Genomic DNA, 11,667 nt, shown 5'->3' with positions numbered 1-11,667 from the left:
AGACGGAGGAACTGTCCACATCGAGGGACTGTGGGTGGGTGGGGGGGTGGGGGCAGGCTCCGCACGGCCGCTGTCACCGAGAACCCTGCCCCTCCGCGGTGTTTATAGAACATCGTGCTCATTAAAAAGAAAAAAGGAAACGGCCCAGATCTCTTGAGCTATCAACTGTGGTTCAAATACCGTCCACGTGTTCGAAATGCTTACACGCTCTTGCATCTATTACACTGGTGAATTGCGGTGACTCAGATGGACAATGCATGGCCCCTGAAGTTTCAGTTATGACAACGTGCAAGCGTTGGCGGAGGGATCCCAAAGTTCCCAGGGCCGAATTGCTTCTGGACTTCAGGTCACCGTAAATGACATCGTTTTAACCTCAACCTGGTAGGAAGAAATTTACTAGTGGGGTATAAATGTCCGGAAATAGGAATAACATTTAAGCGGAGCTTCAATTTTACTTAATTTTCCAAGATGTCCTTAATATCAAAATTGACCCCCGGGCGCAAGGCTCCTGCACTCTCCCCAGAGCGTCTTGGGTGTTGAGAGCATGTTTATGTCCTTAGCAACTGCAGGTAAACGCCAGATCAGCGGTTTCTATATGATTTTAGACCACCACCACCCCAGGTCAATTCGCAACTTTTGAAAAACTTTTGATTTCACTTATTTCTCAGTTTTTCTTTTAATCTTATATATTGGGTCAATGTCTCCTACCCAAAGAAACAAATAAGGTTAGGCTGGAGCCAAACAGGCAGTGGGACACAGACTGGGTCTGCTTTTCCTAACACTGGCAGACTTTCTCAGAAATTAACAGGATGCCGTATTTTTATTCACCCAAGTAAGTTTTCCATTATCAGAGTCTATGTAATAAACAACGGGGTTTTGTTCAGAGAAAATTCTGGTCACACCCTGTTTTTCTTCCTTTCTTCTCCTTTCACAGATTCATTCATTCCACAAACATTTTTTGAGCACCCACTGCTTATCTGGAACAGTTCTAGGCACTTGGGGTACTCAGTCAAGGAAGCAGAGATTGCACCTTTATGTTGCATTACTTTTTAATGAGAGAATTACTTGTCTCCAGTGTGTTCACAAACAACAGACAGAGAGAGATTGCTAAAAACAAAAATGGCAAACGAGAGCTTTTGGCACTTTCGTACACGTGTCCTCTGCACCGGCTTTAGTTAGTTTCAACATTTTCCTCAGTCATCTACTTTTAGAAGTTCAAAACAACACTCATTGTATGAAACTTTCTGAAACTTCACAGCATTTACCTTGTTTTAAATTGTGATTGCTAATCTTCAACGCCATCTTCTGGTTTATTCATTGTCATTTTGATCTACTGGAAGTGATTTTTTTTTTAATGATGAGATGAATACAAAGAATAATATATTTTAATCACTAAAACTCTTGATGTCCTCATTACCCCTGGGGAAGGAGAGGGGGTGAGCAGTCCGCGTGCCAGTTGCTCACCAAAGGCATCTTAGTCATAGTTGAAAGGAAAAGGACAGAAGTTTTAAAGTTGACCTTCCCCCCACACACTTGAGAAAATCCAAGCGTTCCTCGGTAAAAGACAGTTATCTTTATATGTCACACCTTGTTAAAATGTGCAAACAAATAGGAAATCAGTCACTAGAATATCTGTCCCAAACAAAGGCCGCTCATCTCACCCCGGGAGGAGGCCGTTCAGTGAACTGCCCCCGCGCTGGCGTGCGCTACGGATGGAGCCTCATCTGGACGCCGCACTGCAGTTCCCAGGTCGTGTTGTCGTAGAGAGGCTGTAATAAGGGTGGATTTACCTACATGCAATGTCTAAAAACCAATCTCTCAAAATCATCCGTTCAGACGTAAGAAAAATATTTTAGAAAAACTCATACTAGACACAGAAAAATAAATTATTGAAACCTTGTTTTGGATAAAACTATTTTCTTACTAATTCATTCTCTTAAAGGGGAGGGTACCACAATTTGTTAAAAACAATGCACATATGTCCTTGAAAAAGTTGAGGGCAGTCATTTTTAACTACTTGTAGAAAATCGGGAAAATACTAAAAATGTTATGATGTAGCTCATGTGGGATAACTGTCTCCTCTAATGCTCTTTGGCTATATGTGTATGCAACGCTAATTATTACCATTGACCATGGCATCTTGTATGGTGGTATTATTATACTATTATTGTATTATTATATTATTTTGTAAATAGTAATATATAGTATGTAATAGTATAGTAATATACATTGTATTGTACTAGAGTAACGTGGTAATATACTGTAGTATATACTATGCTATACAATAGTGATCTAGTACTGTGTATGGTATGGTACTAGTACAGCACAATGATGTATACGACATATAGTCGTATATTATTATATGATATTATAGTATCGTGTTTAGTAGTAGTATTGTATGGTATTATTGATAATTAAATCCTCAAATATGAGGGTCAGCTAGACCTGGTTCAGACCCATGAGGTCTTGGGTGAACTATTTAACCCAAGTCTTATCTTCCCAGGTACAACGAAGGTAGTGGCTTTCTTGCCTCCTCATGTGCTGTGATAATGAAATGATGCTTAGCACAATGTCTCGCAAACTCCGAGTGTTCAACAAATCAGGACTGTTATCATTTATGTTTTGCTTCAACATTCAGCGAAGACTGTGTCTCATTTGATCTCCCAACGCAGTGTGCCTGGAGGGCAGGGCAGGCAATATTCAGCCCCACTGTACAGATAAGGAAAGAGATTCGGAGAGGTTTGCTGACGTCTGAATGGTCTGCCCAGGATATCTTCTGGTGAACTTTCTTTTTCCTTGTCTACAGGTGTTTGCCTGCCTGCTGCTCTGATATTTCAGAATCAGCCTTCTTCAAACCCTAAATCATTGTTTTCTTCTTTCTGCTCTGACTTAAACTATTAATGGCAGTCCAGCGGCCTTTCTGGTTCTGGTAAATTCAGAGTAAGAAAGCAGCCTTTTTTTAGAGCCCCTAACCTAACCACTGGTCTTCTCTTCACTCTTCTTCTCAAAGCGATATTCACTTTGAGGAAATTAGAGGAAACAGTACTGCTTCACAGCCAGTTCTCTCAAATGCTTAATCCTCTGAAAAAATCCAACCTATGCTGCTCATACAGGGGAGGTTTTGGGTGGAGTACTCTGGAAATGAAATTGTGTGTTAAGTGCTCTCCCTGCACAACCAGTTTAAAGAAATTAAGTTGAGCTTTCTTTGTCAAGTGATAAATTTTTGATAATACCAATACCACCCATAAAGCTGACCTTTTTTTCGTACAGAGCTGTATACACTTTCCTAATTTGGTTTGCCGAGGGCTCCGATCTCCTCTGTCAAAGGGCCTTGCAGAGCTACAGCCTTAAGTGATCCCAGAGCACAGGTTGCTCAGGCCCAGGTTGCAGCTCGCTCAGGCCGCAGAGCTAACACGCAGGGCTTTGCCCAGGCACAGAGCATAATCCGCTTTCAGGCGTATGGGAGAGTAGACTTGTCCTTTTAATCAATGGTGTAATAAAAAGTCAAAAAGTCAAAGACACTAGGGCAATGTTGTCTCTGTTCTCTTTGTTTATAAACACCATTTTGTTTGTCTCCTCTTCGTGCCAGCATTCTAAGGGGTCTCCCTTCTCTCTGGCTTGTTACACTGTCTACATACCGAGTGACATGGCTTTTAACAAGGGACCACTTGATACTGCCAACTCCCTTCACCAAGCCAACCAGAATGCAAATGGTTTACAAGAACCTTGGGCAACTTTCTGAAAATTGAAGCAGTAGGTGAAAAGCAAATAGCTGTGTCTAATTCCACCCATTTGGACCAGTTCAGAATGTTGGTGTGTTCTAAAGTTCATCAGCTGTCCTTTCAGCTGAATATTGTGAAACAACACACCGTCACTTGTCACAGATGCAGTATTACTTCTGAGACCCGAGGGCACCTTGGGTGGTGGAATGCATCTTCAGGAGAGAGTAGATTATGCTCTGGTGACAAACTCCCATCTCTCAGGGCCTTACAACCATGTGGGGCTGCTTCTCGTTCACATGAGCTATTCACTGCTTGTCATCACACTCTGAGAATCCAGGCTGACCAAGCAACATGGATCTAGAAGGTTCTTTGTCACAGGGCGTAGAGCAAGCGTACAGGGTGAACTCGTGCTGGTTCTTTAAGCTTCACGTCGCTACGTCAGTAGCACTCATGCCTCCCTGTTATGAGGTGAGAACTGCACTGCAGAACCGCCTGGCGGTAGTGTGGGTAAGGTAGGAGAGGAGAAAGGCCAGGAGCCGAGGAGGACTCAGGCAAGAGGCAAGGAGCAGGGACAGGGCAGATGGAGGGGTGCTCAGAGGAGGGGAGGGGGTGCACAAGCGCTGGGTGGATGTGGGTGACGAGCCAGGTGGTGAAGATTACCGGGGAGTTTCCAGGCTCAGAGATTGGGGAATGGTGTGACCAAGAACCTGAATAGAGAAGTTTGGAGGAGGAACAGGTTTCCAGGGGACTGGACAGGGGATGTTTGAGATGACATCCCCACATCCAGTGGGAAGGGTGCTGCAGTCCCTCTGGGGCACTGTCCCTTTTCTCCCTTAGCATTTGGAAACAGAATTGTTTCTTGATCATCTTTGAACCAGGGCCTCTAAAAGTGCTGAGTGGCTCCCAGCAATGAGCTCAAAAAGTGAATATGTCTTTCCTCTAAGGGCATGCTTGTGGTGACAAGAATACTGTGTGATCCGAGGCCTCCCTCAGCCTCTAAGTGGGGGCAGCAGCAGACCCTGAGATGGAGGTTAGCTGTGGGATGTGTATCAGGAGGTGCTCTTGGGTCGAATAACCATGGAGTCAGGGGAAGGAAGCAGGATTGGCGGAAGAGAGCTGAGATGCAGGGCCCTCCCAGAAAGCCTCAGTCGACACTGCCGAGAGCTCTGCGGTAGGAGGTGCCTACTCCATGGGAGCTGGGGTGAAGCGACAGGCCTTTGCTCCTTGGGCTGGCCAGTTGCAGGTGCAGGCTGCCCCTGGAAGGAGGCATGAACTGGGCAGGGTGGTTTCCTTGACCTGAACAACCCCCCAAAAGGGCCGCCTGCTGAGAGCCATCTTCCAGGGACAGCCTGGGAGCTGGGGGTGGATCTCTGCTCTCGAGTGGGGATCGGAGCAGGGCCTGGTGCCATCCACCCAAGTCTGCTTCTTGCTCTCCTTTGACCCACTTCCTCTTAGACATCCTGGGAGCAGCTGCTCCAGCCTCCAGTGGTTTCTCTTCCTGGAATAGGGTTGTCAGGTTTAGCAAATAAAAATATAGGACTCTCAGTTAAATTTGAATTTCAGATAAGTAATTTTTTTTTAGTGTATGTTCCATGCAATATTTGAGATATACTCATACTAAAAAACCTGTTCATTGATTGTCTGAAATTCAAATTTAACTGGACATCCTGTAGTTTATCTGGCAAACTTGTCCTGGAGGAAGCTTAGAAGAAGATTGGTAGGTCAAATTACAGCCTGCCACTGTAGCTGCTTTGGGGGCTCCAATTGAAATTTATCAACTGTGCCTCCTCCTCTGTCCTTTCCAGATCCCTTCACTTTTAGCCAGCAGCTCTGTTGGGCCAGTGGCTGGCTTGGTGGCAAACTCTAAACCTTCATTTCTGAGGGCTTTGAATCCCTGGTCACAATGCCCTTGCTGGTCCAGGAGCACTGCACCCCTACTTACCATTTGTCATCAAAACTGCACAAGGTGGGGCTGGCCCCATGGCCTAGTGGTTAAGTTCTGCACGTTCAGCTTTGGCAGCCTGGGTTCAGTTCCCAGGCGCAGACCTACACCGCTCGTCAGTGGCCATGCTGTGGTGGCAACACACGTTCAAAATAGAGGAAGATTGGCATGGATGTTAGCTCAGGGAGAATCTTCCTCAGGCATGAGAGGAGCCCAAATGGGTCACTTGTGTCCCATCCTATTGTATGCCAGCAGCCCACATCTGTGATGAGCAGGGTCCAGATGGTGACTTCTCACCTGCTGGCCCCTGCCCCAGGAGCCTCTCAGGTGGCTGCCATAGCTTAGAGCTCAGGGGCCCTCTCACTCTGTCTCCTGGAGGATAGTGTCCCCTTTGGAACCAGGACCCCCAACCTCACAGATCCCAGCTCCCAGCTTTGGAGATGACAAAGCACATCTTCCCCAAGTGGTCACTGGGAATGACAATAGTGAGGTTGCTCCTAATTTCACCCCTCGGCTCCCTGACTTGAGGGTCCTGCTGAGGACGAGTGTGGGATGGAGAGTTCTGGTGCCTTCTGTCCCTTCTCCCACCGCCCACCTGGCTGTAGCGTTTCTACCTCACTCGGGTCATCACTTTCTCCTCCTTCTGGGCACCATGCTACCTGTATGTTTCCAGTACCTCCGGAGGCCTTGCTGCGTATACAATCCTGTCTCTCTTACCTGAATCCCCACCCCAGGCCCACGCTCTCAGAAGCCAGTCCCGTGAGTGCCCCCCGTCCTGCCACACCTGGTGTCTGTGCTGCACACCTGGTGTCTGTAGTGTTTATGGGTCAGGGCACCGTCCCTATGTTCCCTTAGCATGCCCTGCATGTCCCCAGCCAGGCTGTCCTGGTTATTGGCCTCGTGGCCAGCCAGCAGTGATGGGGAGAGTCTGACCGAGAGTACATGTCGTCTTGCAGAAGAGAAGCCTCTGCATGCAGTCCAAATGAAGGCAGCGCTGGCCCTCGGTAGGGGGGAGGGCCACTTCTGCTGGCTCAGGGCAACCTGGGGACAGCCTTCCTGCAGTGCTTCCAGCCACCGAGGGAATAAATCCTTGCTTCCTCCAGCGACCTGGTGTGCCTCCCAGCACGGGCCATGGGGACTGAGGGCGGTGGATGCGTCCTCTGGGCCTCAGTGTTCTCATCTGTGTAGTTCACCAACTTGTTCCTTTTCACCTGAGGCCTTCGACCAGTTCTCCCGAGGCTGGTGGAGGGGATGCCACATTAGAGGTCACTGCACCTCTCGGTGGGATAAGGGTGGAAAAAGACCACACGCATGGCTCACAGGACCCAGCACCTCGCGGTGAGGCTGCTGGGAATTTGCAAGGAGGTTTAATGGGAAAAGTGACATTAGGACAGAACTTCGATGGGAGAACTGGGCTTTTCCCGGCAGGGCAGGCTGGAAGAGCACGTCGGGGAGCCCTGCGCAAGGACAAATAGGCCAGGGCCCCTGAGGCCTGCTGCGGGAGCTGGAGGGAGGTTGGCGTGAGCGGCTGTGCCCAGAGTGGGTGGGGGAGCTGCTGGGGGAGGATTCTCAGGGGGGATCGGAGACTGGGAGTTGATGGCTCCTCCCATGCTCCGTGCTTTGCATGTTGGAACAGCCTCTCGCGCAGCGCTGAAAGCGCCTGACACACAGCACTGATTCTAGCAGGAGAGTCGTACGTTTAACCCAGACGTCAGGCCCTCAAAAGATCCTCTTTCAACTCCCCTCTACGTATGTTTAGCCTAAAAAATCTGAATGTATTTTCTTTTTAATGTTCTAAGACTGCCGTTTATGCATGCAGCTGATCTGTCCTGTTTCCGAATGTGCCGGGGCTGCCCAGGCCAAGTCAGGGGCACTTTGATTTGGATGGGACCTTAGATTCATGCTCTCCTCCTGTCCTGCAAAGCCACCAGCACCTATGGAAACGACAGCTTCGGAAGCTTGGTGTGGAATTCCTGCTTTGCGTCTTTGAACTGGAATAAGGGCTGGCCTTCCAAGAGCCTTCTGTTTTTGTCCGGGGGGTCCCCAAAGGCAGTGTGGCGGGCACGTGCCCACAAACCCACCCAGTCATCCAAGCCCAGATGTTCTTTGGGACACAGAGGACAACACGAGGCCTGCCCATCCGCTCTGGGAGCCCAGCCCCTCCCCTTGCACGCTCTGGCCATGGATAAGAACATCTGCCCTTTCTGAGCTCATGGGCGTGCTTGGTGTCCTCCCACTCAACTCTCATCCCCAGCAGCTGCTGGTGACACTGAGCCCTGTTTCTGACATGTCAGAGGCTTTGAGACGCATCTGAAGAGAATTTCCTCAGTCATTTTACTATAACCTAGGAGGGAAGTGAAGTGGGCATTATAATTCCATTTTAGAGACGAACTCCTGAGACTGAGGGGCTGATGTCAACAGAATGAGCTGGGCCGTGAGGACAGCCCTCAGCCACACACCTCGCTGAGGCCTGCAGCCCCTGGCCTCTGACTTTTCCCCCAGCCTTTCTGCCAGGCCCCACCCAGGGGCGTCACCACTTCCACCTCCCCTTGCTCCCTTTCCCACACTCAGGCTGGGCTAGGGAAGCAAAGCCACACAGAGTCGGCCTGGCTTGTGTTGGCACCATCCAGCTTCTGCCTGCAGGCTGGGCTGTTGCCTGCGCTGTTTTCCTCCATAACTTACTCCTCACAGTCCGCTAGGCCCCATGCCTTTGCCCCACTTGCTTCTCACCCCCACCCCCCCGCTCCTGGAGAAGATGAGCGTGAGACACCACCGCCTGGGCATCTTCCTTCCCACGCTCTTAGAGGAGGTTTCTGCCTCCACCTGCAGCTTGTGGGGCCGGCCGAATGAGTGAATGTGATTCTTGTTCTGTCTCCCTCGAAGCACCCTTGCACCGTCAGGCCCAGGTGCTCAGTCAGATTCGCATTTTGGACTTTGCCTGGCCATTGCATCTCAAACCTTTGAAGTCTGAAAGGATACATATGAGCAGGGTAGTAAGACCAGCGACGGGACACATGGCTCCGTGGGAGTGGACACACATCGTGTTGGTGGCATTCAGCTGACAGGCTCAGTCTGGACATTGCACAGCACATTCTGGTGTTCTTGAAAGGTGTCTGTTGCTGTAAGTTGTTTCTCATAGGCTTATCAGACAGCGCCAGATAATGGCACTTTACGTGAACAGCAGAGGCTTTTAAGAGGACGACTCTGCTCGGAAATATCTGAGACCTCCCGTGGGATGTGAGCTCCCCTCCCTCTCCTCCTGCTGACCTATGTGGGCCTCAGCTGTCCTTCTCTTCTCTCACCCCTTCTGGGCCCGTTGTGTGGGGGCAACTCCATTGCCCTGGACGTCTGCTGGGAAGGGCGATTTGAGCTCTCTGTGTGCCTGCAGCCTCTCCCAGGCGCCCAGCTCCCAGGGGGCTGGCAGCAATTACTGCGCTAGCCTGTGTCCTTCATCCAGTTTAAAGTGAAATTTCTGTTTTGAAACTCCCTCCAGAAATTCCCTTTCTCTTCAAAACATTGTGCTTTTTCCTTCAACCCCTTGCAAACCATCATTCAAAGCCAGTGGGCAGTGCATTTTGAATGAATCCCCTGGACATGTCTGTTCACTTCTGCTCACTGAATTTGGTTCTCTGTTTTTATCTGGTATCATCTGTCAAGTGTAGAAGGAACCAACTTATATAGACGATGAGGTGTCAGCGGGGCTGTGCTGTGAACGTTTCAATTCAGCTTTCTTGGAAGATGTATTTTCCTTTTATCTTGAACAAGGAGTGTGTCACCACAGTCCCTGACAGTGTAGTCCCGCTTCATAAATGAATCCTCGCAAGTTGTGCCTGGGCGTGCCCATCGTCGGAGACCTGCACAGACCTTTCAGGAGGCTTAAAACATTGTGTTTTGCCAATTTGCGACTTACATGAACTTTTTATTTTGTAAGTTAATATGCCATCCCTTTTGGGTAAAATTTTACTTTTTTGGTAGCATCTATAACAAAAGTCTCCCTAATACATTCTTCCTTGCCTCCTTCTTTATAAATTAGAAATGGATATTCCTTTTCTTTTTTCTTTGAGGAAGATTAGCCCTGACCTAACATCTGCTGCCAGTCCTCCTCTTTTTGCTGAGGAAGACTGACCCTGAGCTAACATCTGTGCCCATCTTCCTCTACTTTATACATGGGACGACTGCCACAGAATGGCTTTTGCCAAGCGGTGCCATGTCCACACCCAGGATCCAAACTGGCAAACCCCGGGCCACCGAAGTGGAACATGCGCACTTAACCACTCCGCCACCGGGCTGGCCCCATCCTTTTTTTTTTAAATAGAAACTTCCCAATTCCTTCAGTGTTTCTTCCTTCTGAGAATCAACTTCAGGGTCCATCAGCAACGTTAAGTTCCAAGATGTGTTTAGTTTGATTCTCTCCTTAACACACCCAGCTGCTGAGGGTATATTTAGTGGGTGCTATTTTTGCATTAGCCTAGTGACTAATTTTCAGAAAAAAGTCTATTCTTGAAATATTGAATTATCATGCACAGATCTCAGTAATTCTGGCACTTTCTTTGCCATGGGTTTTGTAGACACATACCTCCCTAGTCTTTTGTGATGAGGCTCCATGAACTCTGTCGACGTCCCTGCCTGCTCTCGGGCTCATAGCTCTCCTGACGGTCTGAGTCCACTTTGCCATTTGCCTGGTTGAGGAAGATGTCTCAACGGGCAGCAGTGTAGCCACAGGAGGCGCTTACCTTTCCAGGGGCTGTGAGCTCCACTGTGCCCAGGTCTCTTAGAGAAGTATAAGCAGATGACTGCATGATGTGGTTTGGGGGCACCGTCAGTCCTGTACACCCATGGTGCCATTCCTTTCTTCTTTAAGGCGTCATGGGCTGTCCTGCCTAGGGGACGGTGAACATTCCACTGTATTTTTCTGAGTTCCCTTTCCAGAGGGACTCTCTGACATGTCTAGGCCACAAGCCCGATCTCAATAAGACGTTGCTGCAGATGCCCTCTCCCCTCTGGGGAGGCAGGGCGTGCTAAGCAGAGCCCTGAAGTGGGCAGCAAGTACATGGCATTTCTCATGGCCGTCTCAAGCTGGCACGACATCCTTAATCTTGACAGAGCACAACTTTCTCCTGAGACTCTGCAGTCTGTCTCAGACGGGAGCGTCCATGAAGCACAGCACAGGCACCGAGGAAGACCCCAGGGTGACCGCAACCTGAAGCCACCCCCTTCCCCCATTACACGCTGAACTGTGCATGCACCACTCAGCTGCAGGAGAAAACACAGAGCAGAATGAAATATACTTATGACAAGATCAGAAAGGAGAGGGGCCTAGAGAGAGCATCATGAAGATGGCATTTGACCTGAACCTTGAGGTCACAAGGTTTCAGTGTCATAGAAGAAGGGAAAGGACAGTCTGGGCTGAGACCATCGTGGCCAGAGTCCTGAAGTGTGACCGTGGGATATTGGTAGGAGAGCGTCGTCTGGGGTGGAGGTGGGGACTCAGGTAAAGCGGCCAGAAGGGAGGACCGTGGAGGGCTTGACACCAACTAAGGGACTCGTGCTTTTTTGGCAGGATGCTGGTTCTGCAGTGTCACTGTGATCCCAGAGATACAGACTCAGTCAGCATGCCTAGGAATGTGCATTTCCATCAGGCAGTGGGGGATTTTGATTCAGGGGTACTAGGACCACCCGCTTTGAACAACATAGCTGGGAGAAAGGGGGCAGTGTGTGTGTGTGTGGGGGGCACATTAACAGTTCTGGACCAGGAAGTGACTCGATCCAACTCTAGTCAGGAAGGCAGCTTTAGAGTGGGTACAACATGGATTGGAGGTGCAAGACAGTGCAGGTGGACAGACAGGCATTGCTGGGCCTGGGGATCACAGAGCCCACAGAGAAGGAGGCACTGGAGTGGGGAGCCGTGGCTCACTGCAGTGTGGGCAGCAGAGGGGGACACCACGCATGCTGAGAACTGGGGACAGAAAATGACAGAGGAGCGACGTTTACAAAGGAGGGGGC

Source organism: Equus caballus, chromosome 20 (assembly GCF_041296265.1).
Source record: "Equus caballus isolate H_3958 breed thoroughbred chromosome 20, TB-T2T, whole genome shotgun sequence".
NCBI lineage: Eukaryota > Metazoa > Chordata > Mammalia > Perissodactyla > Equidae > Equus > Equus caballus.
Note: the sequence above shows the minus strand (reverse complement) of the source record.